The 13862-nt window shown below is 39.1% G+C and overlaps 1 protein-coding gene across 3 annotated transcripts in view; it reads left to right on the forward strand.

The window, feature by feature from the left end:
* Positions 1–5983, forward strand: part of ciita.S (class II, major histocompatibility complex, transactivator S homeolog) — a 53558-nt gene extending 47575 nt beyond the window's left edge. For all 3 annotated transcript variants that reach the window (XM_041578475.1, XM_018239078.2, XM_041578474.1), the window contains one exon: positions 5391–5983. The gene's annotated coding sequence lies outside the window, so the exon portion shown is untranslated. The remainder of the gene's footprint in view (positions 1–5390) is intronic.
* Positions 5984–13862: the final 7879 nt, after the last annotated feature.

Consider the following 13862-nt stretch of genomic DNA (forward strand, 5'->3'; position numbering starts at 1 on the left):
TCCCCCTCCCAAGGGTCCACACAGGCCAGTCCTTGGGTGCAGAAACACTACTCAGCGAGTAGGTGAAAGCAGAAGAAATGGTGGTGGGGATCAATAGTCCTGAATTAGAACCCACTTAGTCCAGCAGTCCTTCCAGCCACAAAAAAACAAGCAAGCAGCACTCTAGGCATCTCACTCTGCAGGAGTCCATAGAAGAGCTGTAGCAAACATCAGAAGAATCCATCCTCCAGGTTCTCCTCTTCCAGATCCATGATCCGGGATCACACATGAGCAGGAAATGGCTCCATCCGGGACATCCATCTTCCTCCCATCCAACTGACATCCGCAGGCCTTCGTGAAATTCGGGGCGAACCTCCAAGCCCGAACCCACGGCCAAATACTTTGAAGGAAATCCATACGATTCGAAGAATTCGTACGTTCCGTTTATCCACTTCGAAAAATTCGTACGATCCATTCGTACACTCCGACAAATTCGTACATCCATTCGTACGATTCGAACAAAACAATGCACAGCCTGGTTTTAGGGAATCGAGCCCCACGTTGGGCAGCCAAATGTAACACCTATTTGGGCTGCATAGCACACAAATAGTTAAACTGTCCAGCTAGCAGTAGAAGCATGGGTTACACGCGACTTCACACAACAGGGTCAGGGCCTTCGCCATGTGGAAGTGTTCCCTCTATGGTGTAGTGCAACTACATCCCCCAGGCTACTGTGCATACAACAAAAGATGGGCGCCAGGAGGTTCTTGCAGTAAAACAGAAAACGGTTTATTTAACTATGCACGAGGCAAGTGACCACAGGTTTAGTAGTCACACAGGAGCTTGAGGAAAACAGCATATTGAGAGTTCACACAGAACAAGGCAGGCTCACACAGAGAGTACACAGGCAAATGCAGTACAACCTTTCCCTCCTGGAAGTTGTCAGGAAGCAGCTTCTACCCTACAGTCCCTCTTCACTGAGGTCCCTGACTGGAGGCAACACACAGCCTCTGGGAAGCTCCTCCCTTTCTGCAAATCCTTGTTGGAGCTTCAGCTGCTCTTTCTCTCTCACCTCTCTGCCTTTCTCTCCTAGAGAGACTATAACAAGTCTGCCCTAGTGTAACTATTCCTCATTCACGGGGTTACCTGGTCCCCGACTTCTTCTTCCAAAGCACATGGGCCTTTCTGGGCCTAGCTGTGCCCAGGCTCCCCTGAGCACACCCAGCTGGATCACCATCCACAGGCCAAAGAGGAAGTGGCCACTCCCTACACACACTATATAGCAGTGTAGCAGGGGAGTGTCATTCTCTCCTGGCAGATCACTCTAAGAAAAAAGGTGGGGGCCTTAAAGCTGCAGGGCAGATTACCCAGTAGGGGTCCCTACATATATATATATATATATATATATATATATATATATATATATATATATATATATATCACAAACAACACAGTAGTGAATAGAAAGATATTAAAAATAAACAACAGACACAGAATCTATATGGCTAGTTAGTAGTTAAAAGGAGAACTAAAGCTTAGGCTTGAAATGCTTTACATTATTTTTTTCTTTTAACTTTGTACCAGCCAAAGGCAACCACAGCCCTTTAGCAGTAAAGATCTGTGCCTCTGAAGATTCCCCAGTAGCTCCCCATCTTCTTTTCTGCTGATTCACTGCACATGTATATATATAAGACCTGAGAGTGCGGATCTTCTTTGGTGGATATATATATATATATATATATATATATATATATATATATATATATATATATATATATATATATATATATATATATATATATAATATAAAAGTCACAATACAAGGCTGATTAGTCATTAATTCAAATTCTCATTATATGGCAGCTCAGACTCCTCAGAATACATTCATGCTACAACAGCAGATTTTGTTCATGTCCTGTAACCTTGAGAAAGGTCTCTGCTGAAACCTAAACTTCTGTTAAATAAATTATCACTTTTTCAATTTGCAAAGACCTGTAAGTGCAGTTTCATATGATGTTATATAGTTTTTTTAATTCTGGCACCCAGGCAATTAGCTTATACAAACAGAGTGCAAGCTTCATGCTGGTATATATAAAAATATACTGTATGTGTGTGTATATATATATTTTATATATATATATATATATATATATATATATATATATATAAACAAGGGAAAGTTGTGCTCACCACTAATTTTTAAAACCATTAGGCGGGGGTGCAATGAGGCTGTGACCACAAAATACATATAGACAAATACAAGAGTCCTCTGCACTCAACCCATTATCAATATATTTAAGACAGAGACATTTTGTGCATACTGCTACTGAAAAATGCCTTACCCTTTAAACAAAACAGGGATTGTTTGTCCATATATTGCAATATATTTAAGCTGGCCAACTACGTCAAAGTCATCCCATATCTGGCCAGTCCTATGCTTAATTTTCAACTGATTCATTAAGAATTCTATTGTTTCATTATACATTTTACAAAGGGACTAAGTTTTACCTGCAACTTACTAGCTGCTTTCAAAGTAAAACTCCCAAACTTGGCTGCCCACTGGTGTCTAATAAAAGGGCAGCCAAGTTTGGGAGTTTTACTTTGAAAGCAGCTGTTTTGTTTAAAGGGTAAGGCATTTTTCAGTAGCAGTATGCACAAAATGTCTCTGTCTTAAATATATTGATAATGGGTTGAGTGCAGAGGACCTCTTGTATTTGTCTATATATATATATATTATAATATTATATATATATATATATATTATATTATAAACAAGAAATTATGTCTCAATTAAGTCAGGATAACGTTTACAGCAGTCTTACCACAGACCCGGTAATGGGTTTTAAAAAGCGGATTGATGACATCATTAGCGAGGCTTTTGAGATGAAGTGGATTACAGGGGGTGAAAAAGCTTTCCTAACACAACAATATCCCAAATGCCCTATATTATATACTCTCCCCAAGGTGCATAAGGGCCTTAATCCCCCTCCTGGGAGGCCCATTGTATCGGCTCGTGATAGCCTGCTACATCCCCTGGGCGTTTATATAGATAGACTGCTGCAACCCGTTGTCCAAAAAACTGACTCTTATCTTAGGGATACTCCTCATTTCCTTGAATGTATTCGCCACTTGAAATTGCCCACTAATAGAGCCATTTGCTTGGCTACAATTGATGTAGCAAGCCTCTATACTAGTATTCCTCATTCAGAAGGAATTGCGTCAGTAGGGTTGTCTATGGAACAGAGTGATTCTTATAAAGGCCCTCCCATACCATTTGTACTATCTTTGTTGGAGGTGTGTTTGAAATTCAATTATTTCCGATTCGAGAAACAATTTTATTTACAGAAGACTGGAACGGCAATGGGTGCTTCAATGGCTCCGTCTTACGCTAATCTTTATATGCACCAGTACGAGACGAGCAATATCATTTCGAGGTTTGGTGAACACCTGTTGTGTTATAAAAGATTTATCGATGATGTCTTTCTGGTGTGGGACGGTGATCAATCCTCATTTTTGGAAATGATTGAATATCTAAACACCTTACCAACCCCGATAAAATTTACAGCCACCTGCAGCGATCAGATTGTACAATTCCTTGATGTTGAGGTATGGAGGGATTTAGATTCACTGCAGTATTCTTTGTACCGGAAGGCCACTGACAGGAATACTTTGCTTCATATGTCCAGCTGTCACTCTACTACCCTTAAAAAATCTCTCCCAGTTTCTCAGTTCTGTCGTGTTCTACGCAACAATTCAAGCAGTGAGCGCAGAGAAGAGCAAGTGAAGGAGATGTGGAAACGATTTCGAGTTAGGGGATATGATGCCAAAACACTCAAGAGAGCTTTAATTATAGCTCGAGAGAGAGCCCACAGGCCCCAAAAGAACTTCAACAGTGATCATATGACTTTTGTTACTAGATACAACACTTCTTCTGAGAAAGTAAGACACATAGTTCAAAGTAATTGGCCAATTATTAGAGCCGATAAAAATTTGGCTAAGTTATGTCCCAATACTCCTATGATGGCTTACACTAGGGGACATAATCTTCGCGACTTGCTGGTACAAACTGACCCGGTTAAATGTTACCAAAAACAACAGCAGATGTGGCTGATGTCAGGTAAACCGGGATGTTTCAGATGCCCCAGTTGTACGTCGTGCAGATATATGTCTCCAGGTGCAACTTTTCATCACCCACATACAGGACAAAGTATCAAAATTAAACACCGGATCACATGTACCACCACACATGTCGTATATATGATTATTTGCCCCTGCGGCTTAGCTTACATAGGGAAGACAGATTTGACTCTGAGGATCCGGATGGACGGACATAGATCGGCCATCAGTACAGCATTTAGAGATAGCCAGACAGTTAAGCCAGTAGCTAAACATTATCTAGAGATGGGCCATCGGTTGCCCACATTTAGATATATTGGCATAGATCATGTCCCTGAGCCTAGGAGAGGGGGCGACAGATCTCAGCTGCTGCTACAGCGCGAAACTTATTGGATTAAGCGGTTGGATACTATGTCTCCTAAGGGACTCAATGAACAATGTTTCTTTAATTGCTTCCTCAACACCAGATAAGCTGAGTAACATATAAGTTTGACTTGATTATAACTCTGAACCTGCATTTATCCATTTACTATATGCATTTCTTTTTATACAAATATTGGATGTAAACAAGCTATATTGTTATTTTGCATTTATGCATGAGTGATTTTATTGAGGGTTAATCTATGTGACACCTGTGGGGGTTGTAGAGAGGTGTGTCTATGATGATGGGTTGGTGACATGGTTGAGGGTAACACCCAGGGTGGGCCTTTAAATTGGGCATGTTTAATTGATTTTATTAATCTTGACAAAGGCTTCAGACAGTAGCCGAAACGTTGATTCATTTTACAAGCATGGAATAAACTTAAAAAATTTTAAAATAAATCCCAGGAGTGCTATATCCTATCTTATGTTTTTGTTTTTATATATATATATATATATATATATATATATATATATATATATATATATATATATATACACTGTATATTAGAGAACACCCGAATCCTTCGGAAAAGATTTGGCCGAATACTGAACCGAATACTAATTTGAATATGCGGGGTGGGAAGGGGAAAACATTTTTCACTTCCTTGTTTTGTGATTAAAAAGTCACAAGATTTCCCTCCCCGCTCCTACTTTGCATATGCAAATTAGGATTCAGTTCGGCCGGGCAGAAGGATTCGGCCGAATCTGAATCCTGCTGAAAAGGGCTGAATCCTGGCAAAATCCCCAACCGAATCGGTGCATCCCTTCTATATATATACTGTATATACATTTTGTTATGGATTATAGATATTGCACTAATGGACTTGGCAGAGTCACTAAAATACTTTGTTTGTTTTTGTTTTCTTAAATAGGCCAAAAGAAGGGAGAACGAGTACAGTATGGAGAAAGCCAGTATGAAAATCACTTATCTGACAGCAGTTTGCATAATAGTAATTGCACTACGAAAAGAATGGCTACGATATTGTGAGAATGATGCACTAGAAGCCATATGCCAATGCCAAGACAACAAGAAGAGTTTTTGTCTTCCAACGGGAAATGAGCTCCACTGAATAGACTAGAATTGCATTTATAATGGCACCTTAGCCACTCTGCATTTTATTGCACTTACACTTATTTTGCCTTGTAACCATAGTCTGATGCCTGCCTCTAATCACTGCCCGAGCACACCAGCGCACAAACTAAATTATGAAGCACAAAAACAAATATTGCATGCAAACTCTCCATATCAGGCAGGAGAGTCCAGTTTCAATTCTGTGTTAAGAATGAGATGCACTGATAAAGCATGTGTATGCACAATTAGGAGTTTATTTAATGTATTTCAATGCACTATGAATATTTTAAATGATAGCTTTTGGTTTTACCCTACTATGCACAGAGGTCCTTCTGCGAAACTTGCTCCAACAGCCTAGGTTACCGGGGGCAGCAAAAAGGCACTCCTACTAACTTAAAGAAGAACTAAACCCTAAAAATGAATGTGGCTAAAAATGCCATATTTTATTTACTGAACTTGTTGCACCAGCCTAAAGTTTCAGCTTGTCAATAGCAGCAATGATCCAGGACTTCCAACTTATCACAGGAGGTCACCATCTTGGAAAGTGTCTGTGACACTCACATGCTCAGTGGGCTCTGAGCAGCTGTTGAGAAGCTAAGTTTAGGGGTTGTTGCAAATTATCAAACAGAAAATGAGGATGGCCTGTAATATAAGTTGATGCTACAGGGCTGATTATTAAATTCTGATGCTAATTGGTTTCTGTGCTGCCATGTAGTAATTATCTGTATTAATTACAAATCAGCAGAAAAGAAGACAGGGAGCTACTGGGGCATCTTTGGATACACAGATCTTTACTGCTAAATGCCTGTGGTTGCCTTGGGCTGGTACAGAAGCCCAAAACAGAATGTACAACATTTCTAGCCTTCTTCTTTAGCTAAGCCTTAGTTCTCCTTTAAAAAGTTGAAATTCAGATTTTTAAATCGTTATTTCGACTCTTCTAATGCAGAGAGTGCTAAAGCTATGCATTGTCTTGTCCTCCACAGGGCGGCACAGGGTCCTAAAACACCCTTAACTATGCCCTATATGGTCTCCTCCTTTAGTCAGACATCAATATAATAATGATTGACCATAACTTATTAATGGGAGCTACGACTACTTTAAGCATTATTAACTTATAAATATTTGTAAATGTGTTTAATATTAATGTAAAGATGTCTCCCGTTGTGAAACTCCCTCCAAAAAATGTAAATATGTCAGAATTGTAATTTTTTTGTTGTTTTGGGCATTGCTAAATGTGATAATGTTTTATGCTGTAAACATGTAAATAAGTGAGTTTATTTTAGTGAGGATGTTAGGTCTGGCTTGAAAGGCCAATTTGTTTCAGTTATAATGTGACTTATAAGATATCTCAATGTTGTATAAAACCAAATTCTCTTGCACTAGAACTTGTGAATTCTTATGATTTCATGTTTTTTTTTTGTAAAATACTGGAGATCCAGATAGAGCAGGAATCTTCTGTCTGCTGCTAAACCCCCAGCATTTTCACACCAACCCTTAGCAGCATAATCACGTATTAATGCAGTGGGAAATAGCTAATGAAACCCAAGTGTAGTCCATTTCCCACCATTTGTCTCATTAGCATTTGTTCATAGTCACAAGTAGCCAACTAATGAGCGAGTAAAACCATGGGTGAAAGAAATATAATCACACAACCTCTTTTTTATTTCGGGGTGCCTTGGGTCTCCCAGCTGCTTCATGCGCTTAGTTACTCCTGTCTAGAAATAGATTTTTCTAAAATGGTGTTTACGGGTTTTTATAAATAATAAAAACAAAAACAAGAAAACAAGCATGTCCTGCTTCATTATTTACAATAAATCATGCAATAAGATACATCACACAAACTGTTAGTACAGGTATAGGATCCCTTATCTGGAAACCCGATATCCAGAAAGCTCCGAATTACAGAATGGCTGTCTCCCATAGACTCCATTTTATACAAATAATCTAAATTTTTAAATATGATTTCCTTTTTCTCTGTAATAATAAAACAGTAGCTTTTACTTGATCCCAAGTAAGATATAAGTAATCCTTGTTGGAAGCAAAACCAGCCTATTAGGTTTATTTAATGTTTAAATGAATTTCTAGTAGACTTAAGGCATGAAGACCCAAATTATGGAAAGATCCGTTATCCGGAAAACCCCAGGTCCCGAGCATTCTGGATAACAGGTCCCATACCTGTAGTTCACGTAAAGTAGTATCAACTTTAGAGTTGTGTGGGGATAGTTAACAAGAAATCCATATACACGTTTCCATTACTTATATCCAGCCTCACTATGCTTTTTCATATTTCTCTAAAAGAAAACTACTGTTATTCCCAACCGGAATGTGGGCTCTATTAGCCTGCACCTTTGGTTGGGGATACAATTTCAACCCAACAGGTGCCCTTTAAATAAGCTAGCATTCAAAAAAGTTCAGTGTGTTTTGTTGCAGTTTTTTTTTTACGCTCAATTTTTTCTCAACCTTAAAAGATAGAAAATAGGCCTCAGTGTTTTTCCATATCTGCTTCTGCTTTTAGTAAAAATAAGGCACTGGCCTCTAACAGAGTTTAAAGTCACCATTGTACTTACCTTTTCTCTATATGCAGTCCAGTAAAATTTGAACGTTTCACATGTGCAAACCACAAGACATGATTCAAATACTAGAAATTAAGCTCAAGAACTTTTTATCTCTCATCAAAATCCTCTCCATTAATTTCTTATATTTATTATGTATAATAAATTAGACTTTTCTAGAAATTCATTGTCTAAAGTCAGGAGCTATTCATTTTGAATTTCCATTTTTTTCAAGGCTAGAAACGAAAGAATCAAACACTGTGTGCGGTTTTGAGAGCTGGTAAATTCAAGATGTTTTTTGTTCCATCTATGAAGAACACGTTTTCTTCAATCCCAGGGACTTTTTCTATTTTTCACAGAACAGGTTCCAAATTTTCCGTAAGCTCCAATATATTTGTATCAAGGACATTTATAAGAGGACATTAATGATCTAATATTGATGAGTTGTATTGGTCTTGAGTGTAGAAATTGCACATATTTGTGATCTTTGGTCGTTGTAATAATTTTATCTGGAATTTGAGTAAATTTGTCATTTTGAAGTATGAAAAAGTCTCAGGTTTTGGGCATCAAATCCGCAAAAGTCACAGTTTTCTGAGACAGATTTGAAAAAAATCGTAAGATTCAGATTTTTTTTTACGATTTTATTGAATCTATTCCAGCACAAGAAAATGTATTGATAAATAGAGGGGGAAAGTATGTGTGGATTTGGTGAGTGGTTTTCACAGAATAGTGAGGAAATTTCAAATTTTTATAAATAACCCCCTAAAAGTCACTGTTGGTTAATTCTTTGGTAGACGTCTGCTGTTGGTAAACTGTTTTTTTTTTTTTCACATATAACAGATTTAAATCCAAGGACATGTCATATAAACCTATGGGCGCTTTGGGTGAATTCCGACAGATTTTCTCTACTTGTACTTCTATCTATTGACTGCTCAAAGTTGCCTACATACTGAGTGACCATACTTTCTATAGACATGGTAGATGTGTGTGACAAATCAATATCATGCTCAGTAAACTTTCAGTTGCTTTTTGTTTTGTTCAACCTTGTTACATTTCAGAATTTTAAATTTCTAAAAATGTCAAAAAATAAACATCAGAAGAAATTAAGTAACACAACACATGACATTCTTGATAATGAACTTATTATGAACTGAATTTACTGTAATTTAATTATATTATTAACTTGTATAAGTAAATCAGTATTAAAACCACCCACTTTCAATGTGTAACGAAGTCTCACCCTGGTGGTCTAGTGGGGGGACTGCAGGGACGCCCGCGGCGCCGCGCCGATCCTCTTCTTGTGCCGGTTCTCTCCCCGTGCGCGCGCATGCGCACTTCCGGATTTAAAGGCGCATGCGCGCTGACGTAATGACGTCAGCGCGCAATGGCGCCAAATTCAAAAGTATTAAAGGGGCATTCCCACAGTTGTCATTGCCCGTGATAGGATTCGTTCCTGGTGCTTCTGAGCTTAAGCTATTTCTGTCTGAACCTGTTTGTGATTCCTGTTGTGACCCTTGCCTGGCTTTTGACTATTCTGACTTCTGGATCCTGACCCTTGCCTGATTACCGACTACCTCTCTTGATTAAACCTTTTTGATTGACAACCCAGTTTGACCCTTGCCTGCCTGACGATTCTTGATATCTGCCTGCCTCGACCCAGCCTGTCTGACGATTCTCTTGCCTGCTCCATTTGTACCGTGACCTTCGGCCCAAAAAACTCTGCTACCTGCCGTGCCCCTCTGCTAACCAGAACATCTTGCCTTGTACCCCTCGTTAAGTCCAGGTGGCACCCAAGTAAGCTGAGGGCTCCTCCCGAAGCCCAACGGTGGTCACACTACTGGTGAAGCCGAGCCAAGACCAGGGTACTTGCCACCTGTTCTGGTATTAGGTGCCGGCCGTGACCAGTGGCGTAACTAGTTGTTACTGGGCCCCATAGCAAATTCATTTTAGGGCCCCAAAATATTTATAAGTTGGCCTATTTTACCAAGATATATTAAAATTGCTAATTAATTAGAGTCTCACTGGGCCCTCTACACTCCTGGGCCCCCCTGCAACCGCAGGGTCTGCTTCCTCTATAGTTACGCCCCTGGCCGTGACACAATGATACTGAGAGGTGGGGTTTGTCTTCTGATACCTTCAAAACCTTGCACTATGTCTCACTTTGGAACCTGACGAAGGGAAGACTGTACCCCCTTAAACATTGTATCATTGACGTGGATGTACCACCAGAAGCAAAACCTATCCAACATATAAGCAGGGTGTGCTCCCATCTTCAGATTGTCAGATATGAAAATTGCAATTCCTTTTCAAGAATGCAGTGTAACACAACTTGCATTTCATATTTTGTTAATCGTTTGTTTGTTTTTTTCCTGAGCCATAACACTATGGGGCAGATTTACTAAAGGGCGAAGTGACTAACGTTGGCGAAGATTCGCCAGCTTTACCGCTTTCAGGGACTTTGCAGATTTACTAAGGGGCGCAGGCGTCACTTCGCTAGTGAAGGAGATAGACGCTAGCGGTGATTCTCACTCTATCGCCAGGTGAATTTTCGCTCTGGCAAATGGACGTTACTTCGCAAATTCAATAAAATGCGAATTTTAATAAACGTTACCTCTTTTGCCAGGCGCCTTCGCCAGCTCAGACCAGGTGAAGTGCAATGGAGTGCATAGATTATCCTCATTCTTCTGTTACATCATATTTTTAGTGGAAAAAGTCCAAATAAATGCTGGCGTCTTTTCCTTTTTACAGAGTGATAGCCTGCAAAAGTACTTCAAATTTCTTTTTGGGTACCCGGCTTCCCCCATACATTTTCTAACATATGGAACATTAAGGGGCAGATTTACATAGGGTCGAATATCGAGGGTTAATTACTTCGAATATCGAAGGATTTAGCGCAAATAGTAGATTGAACGAAAAATGATTTTTCTTCTAAAAAACATTAAAAAGCCTATGGGGACCTTCCCCATAGGCTAACATTGCACTTCGGTAGGTTTAGGTGGCGAAGTAGGTGGTCAAAGTTTTTTTTAAAGAGACAGTACTTCGACTATCGTATGGTCTAATAGTCTAACGATTTTTAGTTCGAATCGTTTGATTCGAAGTCGTAGTCGAAGGTCGAAGTAGCCAATTCGATGGTCGAAGTAGCCAAAAAAATCATTCGAAATTCGAAGTATTTTTTATTCTATTCCTTCTCTCGAGCTAAGTAAATGGGCCCCTAACTATATAGTGGGCTGATGTGTAGGGCAATATAACAACTCAGTTTGTTGCATTCATTGTTCTACTTGCAACTAGATTTAAAAAGCTATTCACTGATTGGTTGCTGTGTTTAACTGCCCATGGGAAAATTTGCCCAGTGTTGATAAATGAGCCTGACTGAGTTTATACAAGAGTGAAATAGAGCACAGTTATAATGTCAATGTTCTCTATCGAGTATGGCATTTTTAGGGTCATACAGTACTCTCGCTTTCATTCACTGATACATATGCCAAGTAAATGAAAAGTTATGGCATTTTTCTCTTGAAAAGGGTGACATGCTCGAATTTAACTTTTGATAAATAAGTCATAGGGTGGCGTTGGATCATTAATACATAAACCATAAAGTTGGGTTAGAGCAGGGATCCCCAACCTTTTTTAACCTGTGAGCCACATTTAAAAATAAAAAGAGTTGGGGAGCAACACAGGCATGCAAAAAGTTACTGGGTTGCCAAATAAGGGCTGTGATTGCTTATTTGGTGGCCCCTATGTGGACTGGCAGCCTACAGGAGGTTCTATTTGGCAGTACACCTGGTTTTTATGCAACCAAAAGTTGATTCCATACCAGGAATTCTAAAATAAGTACCTGCTTTGAGGCCACTGGGAGTTGGAGAGCAATATGTTGCTCGCGAGCTACTGGTTGGGGACCACTGGGTTAGAGCATTATGGAAAATGATAACCACCATCTCTGTTCCATGCCTGCTCTAGAATCAATGGGTATTAAAGTGATGCATGAATTGGGGGGAGAGTAATATGTAGAAGTGGAGGAAGACTGCATTAGGAAGGAACTGAACAGGTACTTTGCATGTCCTATTTGCTCTGCCTCATTTGCTAATCTTTGATATGATTTGGCTGGTCGGCTTAATGAAATGTAAATGGTGCCTGAGAGAAAAGGCATGTGCAATACCGGTTCAGAACTGATGTTCTTTATATGTCATAGTCAGTGGTGTCTGTGATCCCCTGTTTGAGGAGAGAGCAGCCGCAAGTTTTAGCATCGCTGATGCACAGCTTATTTGGTGTGTATTTTCAAAATTATACATTTAAAATAAAGAGACAAAATAAAAGATTAACCTCCATTTGTAGTAAAAAGCACTAGGTTTGTACAGGGGCAGTTACCCATAGGAACCAATTTGTACAGGGGCAGTAACCCATAGGAACCAATAAGATTTTTGCTTTTAAACAGGTGGTAGCTGGACTGGGGGTTGTTGGGAGGGGGGTCTATGTGGGGTGGGGGGGTACAAGTTTTTGTTGAATTCTTTAAAACCTTGTACAATGTTGTACAAAACCTTTTTTTTCCACTCTACTGTGCATGGGCTAACCCAGGGCAACAGAAGAAGAAAGAAGCAGAATAACATGCTTGTGGTGCCTGGATAGAAGTAGCCTGGACCGGTGCAATTTTTAACAAACTGCAGCACCGGCCCAGGGTTTCAGGGAAGCATTTATAACTGCGTGTGGGGGATAATATTTGGCTCCCCCCAATAATTTTGACGTCAATAGTTTTGTCACTGTGACTTTTACGGTCTAAAAAAATACAGTGAAAACTCCACTTTTACAACCCCTTAAAAAATTACTGTTTTCTGGATATGACGTCATTTCTTCAAGGTCCAGGCGCAGTTATGTAGCGTTTTTTTTCCCCCCTGGATTTTATGTTTTCTCGAATTTGATGCTGATTTTTTTGTTTTTTAAGTTCCCAGGAAAAGGTAAGTGGGGTTCAACTGTATATTACATTCTGAATGGAATAGCAAAGTGTGATCTCAGAAATAGCAATAACCTCATTTTCTCCATTTCAAACGTATTTTGTAGTAATCAATTTATTGAAGAGCAGTTTGTAAGTTATTTAAAAATAGTGCAAATGGTTAGGGGCAGATTTATCAAAGGTCGAGGTGAATTGTCAAATTTAAAAAATTTAAATTTAGAGTTATCTTTTGTGTACTTCGACTAGGGAATAATCCAAAGTCGATTCAAATTTGAAAAAAAATTGAATATCAAAATTCTTTAAAAAGTCTCTTTAAAAATTCGACTTCGACCATTTGCCATCTAAAACCTGCCGAATTGCTGTTTTAGCCTATGGGGTACCTCCTAGAACCTATTTGGAGTCAATTGTTGAACTCTGAAAAATCGAAGTTTTTTTGGGAAAAACTTTGGTTAGAATTCGATTGAATGCGCTATTACTTCGATTACAGTGGATCACTGTGTTCACCAAGGTCTGTTTTGGTCATGGATTAGGCCTTCGGCCTTGTGTTTTTATATGGTCATGAAACTCCTCTGTAACTTATAATATCCTTATATTTTACAAAAGGGGGTACTTTATTCACTATATATTTTACAAAAGGGGGTACTTTATTCACTATATAATACCCAAAAGCCATGAATATCCTGTAAATGATATACTTATAAACGGTACTTAGTGATGTCATCGATTATAAACGGGGAGTAGTGATGTAATTTCTGTCACATGACTCACTGGAACT

This window comes from Xenopus laevis, chromosome 9_10S, assembly GCF_017654675.1.
Source record: "Xenopus laevis strain J_2021 chromosome 9_10S, Xenopus_laevis_v10.1, whole genome shotgun sequence".
Classification (NCBI taxonomy): Eukaryota; Metazoa; Chordata; class Amphibia; order Anura; family Pipidae; genus Xenopus; species Xenopus laevis.